The sequence below is a fragment of the Emydura macquarii genome, unplaced genomic scaffold, assembly GCF_026122565.2.
Source record: "Emydura macquarii macquarii isolate MOO-44397 ecotype Brisbane River unplaced genomic scaffold, CSIRO-AGI_Emac_v2 contig_2897, whole genome shotgun sequence".
NCBI classification, from domain to species: domain Eukaryota; kingdom Metazoa; phylum Chordata; order Testudines; family Chelidae; genus Emydura; species Emydura macquarii.
Window position 1 is genome coordinate 50823202 of NW_027133034.1, and position 19419 is coordinate 50842620.

The 19419-nt window shown below is 41.3% G+C and overlaps 1 protein-coding gene across 1 annotated transcript in view; it reads right to left on the reverse strand.

Moving 5' to 3' along the window:
• The window catches only part of LHFPL2 (LHFPL tetraspan subfamily member 2), a 166984-nt gene that overhangs the window by 61538 nt on the left and 86027 nt on the right, over positions 1-19419 (reverse strand). The window lies entirely within an intron of this gene.

The following is a 19419-nucleotide window of genomic DNA, read 5'->3' on the forward strand; positions in this document are numbered from 1 at the left end:
GTGAACATATGCAATATATATCATATGCTAAATGTCCCCCAGTGATGATCTCAAGGTAACAAATGTCTGCCCAAACACCAAAATCTGAGGCCTGAAAAAGCCATTTTCACTTTAGCATGCTCCTCATCCAACATAAACAGGTAAATGTGGTACCCCATAAAGAGTTCTGCATCTGCATATTGTCAAGCTGTTATTTTGTTCCATTCGTTTCATAATGGAATGATATTGTGACTACTAAAATTTGCAGCAAAATTTTCAGATGTCAAAATGTCCATTTTCAACTTTTTTCTGGTTTTTGTTACCCTCCTCTTCTCTATCTTCCACCGTTCTTCCCCTCTCCGTTTTTCTTTTATTCCATTTTGCTACTAAAGAGGAGGAGCAAAAGAAAAAGTGGGGTATAAGGAAAAAACAATATCAACCACACAAAAAAAACAGCTAATTTTTTATTTTTGAATTTTGTCAAAAAACACACAAAAATGGAACATTAAAAATAATTTACATTTTCCATATTGAAAAAAGGCTATTTTTACAAAGATGGTTCATTATAAATATTTAAAACAGCTCTAGGACCCTGAGTATGTACAGGAGGACCTTCTGTAAACAACAAATAGCATAGAAGCTATGTAATGACAAGAACACTAGGCCACATAGTGTACACAAAATCCTGTATGTAGCAAACCTCCTTCTGATCAGGCTTTCTGCTTTTGTCTCCTTCTGTCTTTTCACTACACCCTTACAAAAACCTCAGCATATGTTCCATTCTATTTGGATGTCATTTACAGGCACAGTGTCTATACATCTGAGTAAAAGGACAGCCTGAATACATAATTACATGTAGCATTTCCTCACCCTTCAGTAAGACAACTACTCCTCAGATGAAATTCCCTGGGTCTTAACAATTTCCCCGAGGACTTTTACCCCTCTGCAACCACAAACATACAATACAAGGCTCCATACTACAACCACTAATCTCATGCCAACAGTACTCACCCCCCTTTACATCACAGCCAGTCAGTGATTTTAAAGCCCATGGACTGTGTTTTCTCTTCCTCATTTTGTTGGGCATGCTGCTCACATGCATTTTTTGAATAGCAACACAGCTGAGCTAACATTGGGTCAGTATAACAGCAATGTACATCATTATTCAGAGAGTTTATGCAGAAGACTTGAAAATAGGTTCCAAGCTTAGTGCGACAGAATTTTCTGCAAAAGATTCGCTCTCTCCTATACAAACTTACTAACTAACCTTTCTACCTGTCTTGTCCCCAAGCAAAGGCAGCTGCTCTGTTTTTCCAAAAGCCTCAACCCTTTAGTCACAAGGATGAACTAAAATGTATATCAGATAAACACAAAAGTTCAAATCTTATTTTGTTATAGAATGAAATTCTGCCAGATTATTTTATCAAATTGCTCAGATATACTCTTCAGAATAAATGAAAAGAAGATGAAATTCAGTTACTCTGCCCGTTAAACATTAAAACAAAAATTAGACTGTACTTAGGTGCTCAGTTTCAGTGATCATGATATTTTATACAAGAGCTCTGCAGAGTTCAGCAAGGAACATACAATATGTTTCCAACAGTCTTCTGTTGCCAGGTGCTCTGAAATCAGGATATGGTTTCACCAGCCATGGCAACAATGGGTAAACAGGATCCTCTAGAATAACAGTGGGGAGAGAGGTTCCATTTATAACAAAGTCATTCTGTGGAAATAATTATTCACTTGTCCATGAAGGTAAAATTCTGATCTCCACAACACCCTGGCATCATGCATCCTGCCACTGCATCTCACTTTAGTGTACACGAATCCGTCCCTGTGGTCGACCGGGGCCTGCATAATGATGGAGTGGAACTCTTTGTGGTTTATGTAATGATATGCTCCATGTGGAAGGCAAGCGATAGTCGCGAGTCCCATCAATGGCCCCTGCGCAGTTTGTAAAGCCCATTCTCTAGAAACCAGCAATTATTTCAGGAATTTTTTTTGGCGACCAGCTTTGGGTACATCACAATCCTGATAGCCCCACAAACCTCTGCCACAGCAACCCCCCAGTTGATGTGCCAAATCCAAATTGTATCTGTAGCTGTCAGGGATAGTCAGCTTCCTGACAGCCATAGCGACTTGCTTCCGGACTAGCATGCCCTCCCCTGACATGGGTGTCCTGGAGCTGGAAGGTTGAAGCAAGCTAGTCACAAACTTCCAGGAATGTCTGTTTCTTCATGTGAAAGTTCTGGACCCACTGCTCATCATTCTAGGTCCACATGACAGTGTGGTCCCACCAGTCTGTGCTGGTGGCCCTGCTCTAGAAGTGCCGGTCTACACAAAGAGAATCTGCAGCTAAGGCAACCACAGGCATAAGCAGCATCAGTGGGTTTGGAGCTGGCATGCCCTCCTCCAAGAGGTGCTTTCAGCAATTCAAAAACTGTTGCTGAAATGTCCACCAGCATCTCATAGATGCTCCAGCTGTGTCCAGAAATAGGATTGAGAGCATGAGGCAAAGAAGTTCTTCCACTGGGCAGGATCCAAGATCAGGCCTTGGCTGAAGGGTGCATGCAGACACAAAATAGCTTGGCTTGATGTGTTCATGGGAGGCAGGCATGTGTTCATGGGCTAAAACATGTTGACTCCAACAAGCCCAGGCAGCAAAGACCCTAATGATGTGAGAACTACTCATTCTTAAATCATGATTTTCTGCAGTTCCACATACCCAAAAGGAGCCTAATGCAGACAGCATCTATCAGCTAAGATTTAAATAGCCTGCCTCCTGTCAGAAAATTCAATAAACCATCGTTGTTTCTCCTAATCAAATGAGTATTTTCTCAGTCTAACAAGCTGGTTGCGATTAGAAAATATAACTAATCTTTACTGCAGTGAGGAAACAAAGGTGATCCAATTTCCCAACGAATATAATAGAGAGGGACAGTATGTTATTTATGGTGAATTTTGGTACCAGCATGCAGTGCATTTCTGTTTGTTATAAGCATTCAGGGGTTGTGTTGTGGTTGAATCTATGTAACTAGCATTAACTAGTAAATAAGAAGTTGAAACAGTTAAAAATGTTAACAGCTGTTTTGGACAATAGCTGACTTATGTGCAGGAAACAATAGCTTCACAGAAGATCTGTTCATAGATTGTTTTATGATATACTTGATATACTTGTCTGAACAAATCACTTCCCACTGGCCAACATCTCAATTGTTACCATCTTCCCACAAGCGTAAGCTTCCAAGTCTCTAAATACTTAATACCTTCTGTGCCTTTTCCTGCCCTTTATGAGATAATATTCACCTTTAAAAATGTGAAGTGGAATATTGGGTAGATTTATAACCTGAAGCAACAGATTGTTAACAACTATGGCTTCATTAATAGTCCTGAAAAGAAATAAAATAAAAACCCCACCACCCACTTAGAGAGAACACCTCCCTTAACTAACTGCTTATATATCAAGCTTCACTTCCTCTCCCTTTCTTCCCTCCAGTCCCAGACCACCACAGAACAAAAGGTGGTGGTCTGTTCATACACACAGACACCAGTGTTCTGTTTATACAGAAGCAGTTTAATATTGCCTCTCAGACCTAAAGTTAATGTATGGGGATTAAAACTAACTATTTCGTGATTTATAAGTGTTAGCCAACATCGCATCAAAATTTTGTCCTGAAAGCAGAAAGCTTAATTCCTTACTTTGAAGTCAGCAACTCCTGGGTTTACATAAATGGATCCCTAAAGATTATGGAGTAAGAGTGAAAATGGCTATATAGTTCATATTTCAAACAGTACTGCAGATTCTCCAAGACATTCCAGATTTACTACTATGTAAAAGAAAAACAGATCACGCAACATTAAATGTTGTCTAAGAACACCTGCCTAGGAAGACATTCACAGAGCCCCTGGGAGGATGCATTTGCTCAGTATTCTGGAGTGTTAAACACACAATGTGTAACATTTTCCAAAGAGCCGAAAGTGACCTAAGAACTTAATTTGTCAGCATTGTGTTCTCCTGTAATGCTGTGTGCCCACCATACATACCAGAAAAGGCAGAACAATCAGCTAGTAGGGAGGACCAAATCTTCTACAGCTAAGAGATGAATTCACCATTGGCAGAAGCAGACACAACTCAATTCAATTCATACTTCTAAACAAATCAAGAAAAAATCCTGCAATAGATAAGAGTAATTCAGTGGTTCTCAAACTTTAAGACCTAATATTCCACATTTAAGCCTCATAAATACTTGGTGTATCACCTTTGTAATTTATTGTGATACTATAACCCAGCCTGCATACTAGTTTGAGAACCACTATAGTAGCATCTGCATCTGACGAAGTGGGTTGCAGCCCACGAAAGCTTATGACTACAGAAATTTAATTTGTTTGTCTTTAAAGTGCTACAGGACTCTTGTTGTTTTTGCTGTAGTAACAGAAGAACTTTGAATCTGGCCCTTCATTACAGTATAAGAACAATAATAATTAAAAGAAGGGTAAAGACTAAAGTACTCATTTAACCAAAGGATAGTTAGTGTTTTCTTTAACTGGTACCACAGTAGGACACCAAAAGAGTTCTATTAAATTCAGTACCACCACTTGTTAAAGTATTCTTCTGTAGAAAAATTACCATTATAATAATTTCTTTAGGTTGAGTGAAGACAAAGTTTAATTCTGAACACAGTTTAACTCTGAACTTGAACCCTCAGGAGACAGAAACTTAAGACCTTTGTGAATTTTGGAAACAAATTTAAGATGATGTTGGAAAATCTCTTCTATCTCCCTGAAATAAAAACAAAACAAAACATACAGCTTTAAATTCCAAAATGATTTAGAAATGGAAAGCAGTTGAAGGACTTGGAACACCTCACAATAATTCTCCATATTTATCCATCTCAACAGATTTCTACTTCAGATGGGGAAAATGCTGCCTTTGTTCCAACAATAATTAGGACAAAGACTAAAGTGCAACCTTTTCTCTACTGTTTTATAGATCTGCTATATTTCTCTCTAAGCATTTCTAAAGCATCTGTCACTATAAATTACACTAATTTGTTACATTTCTCTCTGGGCCTATTTTTAATCCAGTGGTTTCTAGACTTTAAATACTCTGCAGGGAAGAAAATATTTAAGAAATATAGTGATGTGAAAGAAATAAAATGACTTGATAATGATTTAACAACCCTTTGCATGATTTGTCAAATAAGACGCCAAATGCAGTGGGGTTGAATGCATGTCAGTGAGGATGGAATTTGGTGTAACGTTATTTATTTCTTTCAGGGTCTGATCCAAGGCCCATTGAGGTCAATGAAAGTCTTTCTCCTGACTTCAGTGGGCTTTGGATCAAGTTCTGGATTATTTTACTAACATTACTTAAGATTCAAAACTATTTCCCTTTATTGTTCGCTCACTCACGTGCACAGAGTCTTGTAGGAGTAGACCTTTGAAAAAGCTGCAGCTGTTCCTAGACTTCAAAGCAACAGACCCAGGTGGATGATGTAATAATTCCTACAGTGGTGCTGATTATTCCAATTTTAAATGCAGCCAACATTTAAAGAGTATAATTACGGGCGGACTAGCACACCCTGGCTAGAAAGTCTGCCAAAAGACAAAATAGCTTCGCTAAGACTAGTAGTTTTCTATAAACTGAAAACGGCGTAAGTGCTACGTTACATGGCATTGGTGTAGACTACATTAATTGGGTCAATATTAAAGCAACTGAAGTGAAAAAACCCTCCTCCACAAACCCAGAACATGGATTTAATCTACACAGTAACCCCAAGTGTAAAGTGGACTCATTTCCTCTTGATCTGTTATTCCCACTAACTCTTATTTCTCATGAACATGAATGGAAACACTCATATATAAAACTTTTGACAGCCCAGTTTTAAGGACCGACGTTTTGGAAACCTCTGAAAAGATCGTCTTGTCATTAAATGCATTATGTCTTTATAATGCATTAGTTTCCAAGACTTCAAAATAAATGAAATCCACAAAGCTAATAGGTGAAAATTTCTGTGCCTCACTATTTGGTAACTTGTTTTTAATCAAACTTTGTGAAGTTAAACTATTGTTGCCCCTTAAGGGACGGATGTGGCACCATTACTTAAGGATCTATGCTTATGACATCATCAGATGCCACATAAAGCAAAGTTCTGTTGTACAAATTCCACTGCATCACTCCAAGTGAACGTACTTTTATTTTTATTACTGAGTAACATCAAAAAGATATGCAAAATGAAAAATAGTGATTATACAAGTGTGATCCTGCAAAGCACTGTGCAGCTTCAACTGCAACTGACATCAATGGGAGTTGGTCACATGCTCTTGCAATTGTATTACAAGAACTTGACATTCTTCTAAAAGCCCACATTCCTGGAGTCATGTAATCATGTGAGAATCTCAAAATTCATTTTACAAATGTTTATAACCTTCATGGTTGCAGAGACCTGAATCCCAAAAAGTCTGAACACCAGAAGGAAAATAAAGATTACCTCAAAATGTGTATTTTTTTTTTTTTAAACAATCTCATGGGTTTGGGAGACTGATTCATGATTTAGAATGCCTTAGGTCGGGATTTCTGCCCTTAAACAAGTCTCACCTCAGATCTGACAAACTCACTATACCAAATACGTCTTTCAGGATATTCATCCATAAAGAGTAATGTTAGATATCTACAGTCAGCTTTAAATTTGTTAGACTCAGTCACTACAGGATGCATGTATGGATAATATTTAAGAAATGTATTTATATTGAAAGTATGCTTTATGTTGAAAATATGCTTTACACACTTGAGTAAAAATTGGCCACCAAGGGTAACGTGTTTTGGTGATGACCCATTCAAGCAAGAGTAAGCTGTCATCCCTCCGTAGTCAGCCAATGAGGTAATGCAAGGTTGTACTTTCTGTCCTTGCCATATCCCAGAACAGTAAATGGAAAACCATCCACGACAATCGCAAAATGATCAAAGCCACCTGGAGGTGAAAAGGAACATCATAGAAGGCAGGAGATCACCCTGGCTATGAATTAAGACTACAGACTGTTTCAGAATAACAGAGGCACTCTGGATCCAGTCATTGTGGACACCTTTAAGCAGTACAGGGCTTTCATGAGCATTTGGATCCTGATTCTTGTGAAACCAGCCAGCTCTGCAAGAGACTGAACTTTGGAGGGGAAACCTACTTTATTATATAGGAAAGGTAATATTGGGAAGAGTAGACCCAGGTTTGTGTTTTATTATTTTGTTTTGTGTTGTAACCAACTGTTTCACCTTCCATCACCTTCTCTCCCTTCTATTTGAATCTTTATTCTTTTTAAAATAAACCTACTTTTGTTTGATCAGAAGTGTTCACAAGTGCTGTGTGGGTTACAGGAGCGGTGGTTTGAGGTACAACTGGTAGATTGGTGTACAGAATGACAAAGAATGCAAAGGATCTGGAATTTCCATGACTAGACAGTGTCGGGGCTGGGTATCACAGGTTAATGATTCACAGGACATTGGGGATTAGGGTGTACCTATAGATAACCTGCAAGACTCAGACTATAAGGTCAGAAGGACCCATTATGACCATCTAGTCTGATCTCCTGCACAACACAGGCCACAGAACTTCACCCACCCACTCCTGTAATAGATCCCTAACCTAGGACGGAGTTACTGAAGTCCTCAAATAATGATTTAAAGACTTCAAGGTACAGAGAATCCACCAGCAAGTGACCTGTGCCCCATGCTGCAGAGGAAGGCGAAAAACCCCCAGGGCCTTTGCCAATCCACCCTGGAGAAAAATTATTTCCCGACCCCAAATATGGCAATCAGCTAAACTGAGCATGTGGGCAAGACTTACCAGCCAAACACCTGGAAATAATTCTCTGCAATAAATCAGAACCCATCCATCTAATATCCTATTGGGCATATTTACTGCTAGTAGTCAAAGATCAGTCAATTACCAAATTAGACAACTTTGAAAACTTTTTCAAGAAGACGAAGTTAAGACTGGCTCAGCCCAGGGGAGAGTGATTGAGTGGCTGAAAGCTGGTAGTGTTAGGAAGCACCCAGATACCACAAGATAAAGGGCCTGATGTACACTGGCAACAAAGGTTGATGTAACGTCACTTACGTCGATCTCCAAAAGCCTGCATCTACACTGTACAGAAGTTCCATCGACTTAAAGCGCGGCAAAAGTCGATGCAATAAAACCACCTCCGCAATTGGCGTAGAGCCTAATTTGATTTTATTGGGTCAATTTTGCATCAGTGTAGACAGAGCATAATGTAATTTGACGTTAATGGCCTTCAGGAGGTGTCCACAATGCCCCGGTGTGACTGCTCTGGACATTCGCGCTCTGCAGTTATGTGGTCACGCCACCTGGAAATGCCCCTCCTCTCATGCCCCGGGAAAATGTGAATTTTCATTTCCTGTGCAGCCAGCGTGGAGAGAGCTTTGTCGCTGGACTCCTCATGGCTACTGCAAGGCCCAAACGTGCTCCAGCATGGAGTCGACCAGAGATCTTAGATCTCATCGGTCTGTGGGGCGAGGAGTCTGTTATGGCTCAGCTCAGAGCCAGCAAAAGGAATTTGGACATTTACGGGAAGATATCCCACCCAGCGCATGTTGGAGAAGGGACACAAGAGGGACGCACAGCAGTGCCACATGAAGATCAAGGAGCTGTGGCAGTCATTTCAGAAAGCCAGGGAAGCTAACAGCCGTTCTGGCTCTTCGCCAAAAACATGCCGCTTCTACGATGAGATGCATGTAATTCTTGGCGGTGACCCCACCACGGTGCCGCCCTGCAGCATCAATACCTCCGCTAGATCACAGTCCATGGACAATGATGAGGACTCCGTAGATGAGGAGGAGGAGGCTGAGGAGAGCAGGGCGTCCCTTCTCCCAGAAAGTCAGGACATATTCCTGACTGCAGAGCAGTCCAGAAACACACAGGACAGCAATAATGATCCCGGGGAAGGCACATCTGGGTGAGTTTTTTTTCTTCTTAGCAGTTCTGTCCTTTTAAAGGGAGAAGGGGGGCCGTGAAGGGGATTTCAGGCATTCAGTGGACTTTACTGGGAGGTTACTCCCGCCCCAAACAGATTATTTATGTGCAGAGATATGCTCCGAGATATCTCAAGGAAACTTTCATGTAGGTAATCTGTTATCCTTTGCACAAGGTTTCGGGGAGGGCTGCCTTGTTCCTCCCTCCACGGTAGGATACTTTGCCACACCACGCTGCAATCGAGGGAGCCGGCATCATGGCAGAACACAGCATAGCGGCATAAGGGCCAGGCTGGTACCCCACTGCGTGCAGCAAATCTTCCCTTTCCTCATGCGTTACCTTCAGGAGACTGATATCACTCATGGTCACCTAGGGAAGACGGCACATGTTTAAAATACCCGAGATGTACAGCAGATACCCTGTACCTCTGTATTCCCCATTGTAGTGTCCTACCAAGTCACTTTAATTATTTTGATTTGGTTTCAGAAGAGACTATTAACCCCCCCCCGCGCTGTCCTCAGATCCCCTGTGGCCGCCTCGTGACAAAACAGTCATCCAAATTAAACCATGTTGCCCAGGCACCCCTCTAATACAGGGCATTTGAAATGAGCTTTTTAAAGATCATTAATCCTATCTATAGCACAGTAAAGTGCCCCTGACTTACCATCTCTGTAACAGCACAGCGAGCCGACCCTTCTGGGGTGTTAGGAATGGAATGAGGGTCTGGGTTTGCCTTGTGCACTGCAAGGGGAGTATTTTATACATTGTTGCAGTTGTTTCATTTTCCTGCCTCTGCTAACAATGGCAACCTCGTGCATTTCTTCTCCTTCTGTAGACACCTCAGCCTTGGCCCAACCCTCTACAAATGCTGCGGAAAAACTATCGCAGATTAGAAAGAGGGGGGAAACAAAAAAATCAAGAGACTATGTTTGGCAAGCTCATGAATGCCTCCGCGGCCACAGACACAGAGCTCCGAGCGTGGTGGCTGATCTTGTCCCAGAATATGGACATGGATAGGGAGAGTCGCAGAGCAAAGCAGAAGCATGATTGCAGTACCACGCAGGAGATACTGCGAATCATGCGCAACCAGGTAGACATGCTCCGATGGCTTGTGGAGCTTCAGGAGCAGCAGAGGCTGGAGAGAGTCCCACTGCAGCCCCTCCATAATGCTTCTCCCCCTGTGGCTTTGCTGCCTTGCCCCTTCCCCACTCTCAAGAGGTGAATGGCCAGGCTGTAGTACGTGATGCACTCCACCCCAGTGGAGGCGAGCAGAAAGCAGCGGCGGCCCCACTGACAGCTGGCCTGCAAGCAACCACGCTACCCCTTGAGACTGAATGAACACACTACCTCGCCTCCTACCCTCTTCCCCCATGACTTGAATGTTCATAAATAAAAGTTTACATCATTTCAACACGTTTCTTTATTAATTCATATCTTGTTTGGGAGGGATCTGGAGAGTACTGATATTGATGGTAGGGAGATTGTTGAGCAAAGGCAAATAACAGGCAGGAACAGAAATCAGTCCTGCATCTCATTGAAGAACCTGGTTTTCATTGCTTCCGTAATGCAAAGCGCTCCACGGTTAGCTCTCAGCGTATTGCTGGCATCTGGCTGCTCGTAATTGGCGGCCAGTCTTTCTGCCTCCACAGCCCAAACCTGGGGGAACCTCTTCCCCTTCGCTTCACATGCATTATGAAGAACACAGCACGCAGATATCACTGACAGGAGGTTCTTTTCACTCATGTCCAGTCTAGTAGCCATCTGGCCTTTAAACGCCCAAATGCACATTCAACAGCCATTCTGCAGGTGCTTAACCTGATATTAACACACTCCTTGTCGCTGTCAAGGTGCCTGGTGTACAGCTTCATTAGCCAAGGGAACAAGGAGTAAGCAGGATCCCCCAGGATCACTATTGGCATTTCCACACCCCCAATATGAATTTTTTGGTCAGTGAAGAAAGTGCCCACCTGCATGTTAGAGAATAGTCCTGAATTCCAAAATATGCACACGCAATGCACCTTCCCAGACCACCCCATAGAGATGTCAGTGAAATGACCCCTGCAGGACCATGGAAATGTACCCCTTGCAGTTTATGTACTCAGTTGGTAGGTGAGCAGGTGCTAAGATAGGGATGTGAGTCCCATCAATGCCCTCCCGCCCCCCCAGTTTGGGAACCCCATCGCGCCAAATCCGTCCACTATGTCTTGCACATTTCCCAAAGTCACTATTCTTCGTAGCAGAAAAGTCTATTGATGGCCCTGCACACTTGAATCACGGCAGTGCCCACTGTAGATTTATCGGCTCCAAATTGATTCCCAACCAAGCGGTAACAGTCAGTGGTTGCCAGCTTCCACAGAGCAATGACGACTCTTCTCCACCGTCAGAGCTTGTCTCAAGCGAGTACTCACACACTTCAGGAACGGGACAAGCTCCGAGCAAAGTTCAAGGAAAGTGGCCTTTCACATATGAAAGTTTTGCAGCCACTGGTCATCATCCCACAGCTGCATAACGACGCGGTCCCACCAGTCTGTGCTTGTCTCCCGGGACCAGAACTGGCGCTCTACGGACTGCAGATGATGCGTTATAGCCTGCAGCAATTGGGAATTGTTCCACTCAATGGCTTGTAGCAGGGCAGCCTCGGTGGCATCGCAGTGGCCTGTGCTTCAGCTTCTTGCTGTACTTCGAAAATACTCAATGATAAGCCGCAATGTATTTGTGATGCTGACAATAATAGTGCAGAATTGAGCTGGCTCCATGTCTCCACAGCAATGGCAAGCGCGCGGCATAAACAAACGGCGCGAAAATTGGTTTCCTGTTTGTTTGGGGAAAGAAGGGAGGGGGGAGAAGCGTTGCATCATGGGACGATAAAACTCGTCCCAACAGCCACTGCAGCTAGTTGCACTGTGAGATAGTGACCCACAGTGCAATACTTTGAATGTCGACACAAGCATGGTGAGTGTGGATGCATGAGCTCGGCGCAAAGAGCGTGGTGTGTACATGTTCCAGCAACTTCTAAAAATCGGCAGGTGAAAGTCGACTTTCAGTTAGTCAACTTCACTCTGCAGTGTAGACATACCCAAGGCTCCCTTTCAATGGAGGCATGAAGTAACAAGGTGACTCAGTTTTAGGCTCCCTGAGAACCATCACAATTACAGATTAAAAGAATTTTCACTAGAAATTCTTGAATAAAAACCATGTGCATAGAGCCAAGAGGATAACATATTGCACCTTGTACTTTCAGTAATAAGGAAGCCACCAAGAAACTTCTGTTGGATAAACACAAAGATTGAGTATCATTCCTTCATGGCATGCAGAGTAATGACATGAGACTTGTATCCATGTGCGCACACACACGCACACACGGGAGAACCACTGCAAAATGATAGAGGAGCTGAGATTCTCTCTTTGTTAAACCAGTCTTAGCTTGGGTTGGTAGCTGACAAATATACCACCTCTCCACTAAACACAATGTTTTTTACTATCTTTCTTCTCTTTTCTGCATCTTTTTCTCTCTTTGATTTTGAGACTCCCTGCCAGTTTCATTCCTGGTATCTGCATTTCTTAACACATTTTTTGCAAGTGTGGGCTCCTATTTTAGAATTCTGAAAATGGGCCTTATCTGTTTAACCTGAAAGAAGTATTATGGTAATGGGTAAAATGCCATCTCAACCAAAAGTGAGTAATCTACAATGAGTAATTTATTTTTTTTTAAATGAACTTTTTTGCTCTGTTTTGAAATCATTCCATAGAACAACAAATTTTAGCTACTCTACTTAATTGTGATTAATCACACTGTTGTTTCTATTACCTATCTGGAACAGAACACAAATGCTTCTGATGAAAAATGGGCACGTAAATTTAAAATTTAACTTCTATGAATACACATGAGACTTTAAAATTCACTTTCTTCCAAGTTTTTTCCAGTGAAACTTAATTACTTATGTGTTTATGAAAAGCAAACGCTTAAAAAAAATTGCTTTTAAAGGTTTGTACAGGACTCCCCCAAAACCACAAGGGCTAGACCTGTGTGTGTATAGCAATGTTGCATTGATGGACAAGAGCTGGTTAAATTGAGTAGGGGGGGAGGGGAGAATGGTTCGGGCCCATCCTCCACCCCAAAAAAACAAAGACTTGCTCTCAGGCTGAACCAAGCTCACAAAAATATACTGTAGGGAACAATCTTGCTTTAGCAAGGGACAGACTAGATGAACTAATGGGGCTCTTCCCTCTGTAATTTCTATGACATTCCACTTCCTTTATAACATCTTACTTGAACAAAACATTTAGGGCAGGTCTACACTTAACACGGGGCAGCTATGACACTAGAGCACTTCAGTGAATACACTACTACACAAATGGGAGAGCTTCTCCTGTCGGCATAGTCAATCCATGTCCGCGAGAGGCGGTAGCTCTATCAACAGGAGAAATCCTCCCGTCAATATAGCTGTTTACATGGGGGTTTAGGTCAGTATAACTGCGTCACTCAGTGGTGTGGATCTTTCACACCCCTGTACAACTATAGTTATACCAATATAAGTGCACAAGCCTGGCCTTAGAAAGTCACAGGAGCTGACAGTGAGCATGAATTTAAAAGAATTTCATTCAGTTGGATTGCTATAATACAGAGCCCTTACAAGCAGGGTGGAAGCTACCAGAGTTTGCTCTAATTTGCTATGGCTAGCAATCTTCCAGCTGCAGGGAGTAAGACTGTACTCTGGCTGCTGTTCATATAAACATCCCCACCTGGCCTCAGCTGACTGGGGATAAAACTGATGTAATTTCCAAGGCATTAGCACTCCCAGAGCCAGGCACCCATCAATAAGGTCTCAGCAAGCTCATACACAAGTCCTCTCAAGTTACTACTTCACAACCAAAGGCCTGCTGAAAATGCCCCCTTTTAACATCTGCTAATCTGATTCTTTCCTAGAAGCCCGTAATAATTAAACCTGTTATTGCAGGGAGCAACATGGAAGGGGGATTTTACATATCCACAGCTGGGCAGCTAACAGAACAGATGGACTATATCTGAAGAAAATGACTCACATTCAATTATTAAGCTGCAGGAACAAGGCCTAAATGAAGCCGACTGCCTCAGCAATAAGAATGAGCCCTGTGCTACTCAGCAGCTGCTTCTTCAGAACTGTCACTTGGACCAGCTAGGAAGGCTAAGGTCCCTTCAAGTCAGTGCACTGAACAATTCTGAGCAAGGTAACAGCAGCCATACTGCAAATATTCCATATATAAACCGGATCACTCACTCAAATTAAAAGCATGGTTTCCTTGTGTTGCCCATAACAGAGTAAGAGACTAGTAATTTCTGAGTTAATTTTTTATATTAATACACAAAGTAAGTTGAAATTGCTGGAAATATTGATTTTAAATCTAAAACTTTTTCAAGAAGGAAAAAAGAAAGTTTTACATTATCAGCAAGGTTTTATTTTAACCTTTCCATTTAAACGTTCAAAATATTTTATCAGGTTTATTGAATTAACAGGCACAGGTCAAGACATAATGAAATGGAAAATCTTGAACAACATAAAGCAAATTGATGCACCACTGCAAAGACTATGTATCAGTTATAGCCCAGTTCTGCAAGCACTTATTCATATGCTTAACTTTACCCACTCAGGGAGTCCCACTGATTTCAGCTGCACTACACATATGTATAAAGTTATATGAATAAGTGCTTGTAGGATCAGGGCCTATAACATGTTTAATACATCAAATATCAGAACAGAAACCAACAGTTCATCACACCCAGATTATTGTATTTTTAAAAGTCTCTGCAGAAGTCTTGGCACAAAGACTTTTCATATTTTACTGTATCCTTCTGAAATGGAAAGATATATTTAAAAAAATCAACTTTGTACATCAACTTACACCATAAGGAAACCAGAAATGGTGTGTCTGGATTCAATTTTTAAACAATCAAATTTTTAAACAAGTAAATTAAATATTCTATTCACAAGGAACTAATTTATGCAACAGAGCCAGTCAGAACATATTGCACATCTGTCACTATTACAGAGTGACCTGTGCTTTAAATCCCTTTTTTAGTTCCTCTCAAGCACACCTATTTAGCCACAGGTTTCACCCCTTCTCCGGTGGAACCATGCAGTCCTACCGCTTAGAATGGGTCTCTGGGCTGCAGTCCCCACTATATACTGGCCCAACTGAGTTTGGCACCTGTAAGGCCTCTTTCTCTGGGAACCTCTGACCACCAGCTGGTTAAAGTGACTCAAAAACAGCTTCTAAACAAAGCATTAATCGTTCACCCACAGATACAGAGCAAGCAGAGAAAAAGGATAACACAACAAAAGGCCTATACATCTGGATCTTACCTAAAACTCGCAAGGAAGGAATAAAGTTTAGGTAAGACCACCAGGCTCCTGGCCAAGGAGAGAGAAAGCCCATGCAGCATTCTCCCAATTTCTGTCAGGACCAATTTGCCTGATACTGAAGTTTGGTTTACTAGCCTGTAATTGCCAGGATCACCTCTGACGCCTTTTTTAAAAATTGTCATTATATTAGCTGTCCTCCAGTCATGTGGTACAGAGACTGATTTAAATGGTAAGTTACATTCCACAGCTAGTAGTTCTGCAATTTCATGTTTGAGTTCCTTCAGAACTCTTGGGTAAATACTATCTTGTATGTTTGCTTGTTGTTTCCCCTCATAGCTTTCATTCTTTTCCAAAATGTCTCGTTGGATTGTATTGCAAGTTCCTTATATATCACCTTTTGCTTCTCCAGCCCCACAGAGAAAAGAAAGGAAAGAAAAGTGAGAAGAAAAGACTGACCTGCTCCCTCAGACTACTGAGAAAGTTCCTGGGAGTTCATTCTATATAGGCTTTTGAATTATTATTATTCATACCAACCTAGAAAAGGCACTAGAACTCAAGGATTAATCATCTCACATTCCTCGGCTTGTAGTTATACACTCTAGTAAGTGAAAATGAGTTATGCATTCATTCATAGACTACTATGATTACCAATACAGTAAAAAGGTTAGAACTGAGGCATTATTGCCCTGATTACTTGTATCAGAATGGATTTTTTAAATTATTTTAATATTTCATGTTAAATTTTATCTGTATTATATTATTTTTACCTTCCAGTTTAACTATATTAACTGGATGGGATACTCTCAGCATTACTGAACCTTAAACAACTGGCATTTCACAAAACTGCTGACAATAGATGCTACTGCAAGAAGGCAATAGCCTCTGGAGAAAAGCGAGAAAAATCAGTATCCAAGGAGACTATGGGTCAAATTCTACTCTGAGTTATACCCTGTCCAAGTCAGGGCAGAGCTGGTCATTACATGAATTAAGAAAAAGGTGCTAGAAAAATCAGGAAAACATGTCAGCCACAATATTAAAAAGTTACAGCTGTAGCAAATACATTCCAAATCACTTTGCTAGTCCTCTTCTGTTCCTCTATTTTCTACAAGCTTTGCTACACTCTTCTTACATGGTACTTCCTACATTTATGGTAAGACTAATTAGGAAGGTTTCTATATTGCTTTGTTGTTATAGATTCCATTACACATTTGTTTCTGGATCTGAGTGCAAGGAAAATTCTGAATAACTTTGTTGATAAAATTATAACTTAATAGGTTAACATATGTTAACATAAAATCATGCTAGTACAGATTTCTCATTTTAAGTTAGTGATATTTATAATTGATTTCTTTTAATAAAAAGGAAGGTCACATACTGACTTGCGATTACCAGAACAATGTCTTCATTTCCCTCCCCCTGCCAAATACTCTATCCACCATAAAGTATGGGTAATGGCATTTGATCCATCATCTTTTGCATTCACTGACATAGACTGTCTGTAAACTGCTGCAAATGTTCCATCTCACTGCACAAGTAATACATTCATAAGCCACACTACCAATACCCCGGAGATAGAGTGCCTAGAGCAGTCTGATGAAACTGTCATCATTAAAACTCAGTAACACATACAGAAAAGCAACCTGATAACCAGTCATCAGAGGGTGGACTTGTAGGAATGCTAGGGAAGCAGACTTAGTAAATGTTTACATTAAAATAAAATGCTGTCTTGGTATATGTGCATCAAAGAACCTTTTACTGCCATATTTATAATGAGTTTGACAGCCTCAGGAAGTGACCTGAACTGTATCCAGTCTCCAGGAAGAAATATGCTTAACTTGATCTGGAAAACTAGTTGGATTCCAACTGATGTTTTCAACCTCCCAAGTATTGAATTTCCTTTTGTTCTTCTCAGCGTCAACTTTTCCAACAAACAAATAAAAAAATTATCTGCAGGGAAGGGTTTCCCTAGTTTAATAAAGATTTCAAATCTTTAGAGACTACCTAAGTGCACTTTAATTTTCAAATGCATTAATTTTTACTCCCCAAAGAATCTTTATGAAAATATTTTGTCTTCATGTACTACTTCTCTAAGGGATGGATTTAACAACTATCTGGTAAAGTACAATTGCAACATTGTACCAGCTAGACAAAACATAAGAGGACAAAGAGAGGTTTAGGAAGGTTGATGCTCCAAGCAAAAACAACTTTAAGCCTGTGAAACTAACAAATCGTTGAACAGGGATTTTTAAATCTAGATTTGATTCAGGAAAAATGTAATTCAGAGAACTAAGATATATTGAGCTCAAGACTCTGCTCTGTTATTCTGATATTTTAGTATTTATTGTACACATTCTTTCTTTAGTTTCCTACATAGACAACTACACAGAAAACACTGCACAGCAGTGAGCATCACCAGAAGTGTATAAAAGCTGACGTCTCCTTCCAAAAATAGTTAATATTTACTATTTCTATTGCAGTAGCTTCTAGGAGCCTGCTCATGGACCAGAACCCCATTGTGCGTGCAATAAAATGTGTATTAGAATGCACACAGCTCAGATCTGCTCAAGACCATTCCTGTATTTGTAATATGCATAAAATAATATACAAAATAAAAACATCAGTACAGTTGGTACCATTAAAAATAATTTCCACATAGCAGTATCTGATTTTACCAGAGTCTACATGCAGTATTTCCTACACACTGAATGAGAAATAACACTAAGTTTAAATGTCCAGGTAACTTGCATCCCAAAATTTTAAAAGAGCTGGCCAAGAAGTTCTCTCGGCTGTTAATGTTGTTTTTCAGTAAGTCTTAGAACACAGGGGAAGTTCCAGAAAGCTGGAAGAAAGCTAATGTTGTACCAGTATTTTTAAAGGTAAACAGGATGACCTGGTAATTATTCACCTACCCACCTGACACTGATCCCTGGCAAAATAATGACAACAGCTGATACAGAACTTGATTAATAAAGAATTAAAAGATAATATAATTAATGCCAAACAACAGAGGTTTATGGAAAATAACTTGACAACTTTTTTGATGAGATTACAAATTTAGCTGATGAAGGTAATAGTGTTAATGTAACATACTTAGACTTCTGATTAAGAAACAAGAATGATACAAAATTAACATGGTACACATTAAATAGATTAGAAATTGGCTAACTGGACAGGTCTCATGTAGTTGTAAATGGGGACTCTAGTATTTCTACTAGAATCCTGCAGGGACTCATTCTTATTCCTACACCATTTAATATTTATATCAATAACCTGGAAGAAAATATAAAATCATGAATTTTGCAGAAAACACACAGATTGGGAGAGTGGTAAATGACGAAGAAGACAGGACACTGATACAGAGTAATGTGGATCATGTGACTATGTGATGTGGATCAAAGCCCTGGCTGGGGTTTGGTCCTGCTTTGATCAGGGGGTGCGGTGGGTGGTGGCATCCCTTCCCGCTGACGAGGGGCTCCAACAGAGGTCCCTTCCTGGGGGTCCGAATCATCGTCAGAGGCCAAATTATGGCCCTTCTCCGGCACCGGTGGTGCAGACTGCACCCCAGACAACCTGAACGACAGCAGACCCAGCCCCACCAGAAACCCCCAAGGTCCTCAATATGGCCATTTGGGTGGCCACTGCCCCTGAGGCCATCCCAAGGCTGTCTGAGCAGAGGAGTGCTCCAGTATCTTTTGCTGGTGGCGACGACTCTTCCAGTGGCCATCCTCTCAAGATTACGCCTCACTGTCAGATGACCACAGTGGGGCTGCATCGGAGATTCCCACTGTATGGTGCTGAGTGGAGGGGGAGCGATGACTCGACCTGTGGGTGCTCCGGCGCTCTGGAGAACAACCTCTTACCGTCATCAATCATGATGAGCCCCGGTGCCACAACCAGTGCCAACGTGGGGAATCATGCTCCAACCATGAACTGGAACGCCTGGAACAGCGCTTGGGCACCAATGACTTATGGTGCTGCTTCCCTCTTGGTGCCAAGTCTACCTCCAGCGACCGAGTTCTGCCCCACACTGGTGTGGGTGAACTCCTTCGTGCCAGGGAGCAGGAGCGGTGCTGGCTTCCTTCTGGGAAGCGGCCTCTTGCAGGCAACCCAGACAG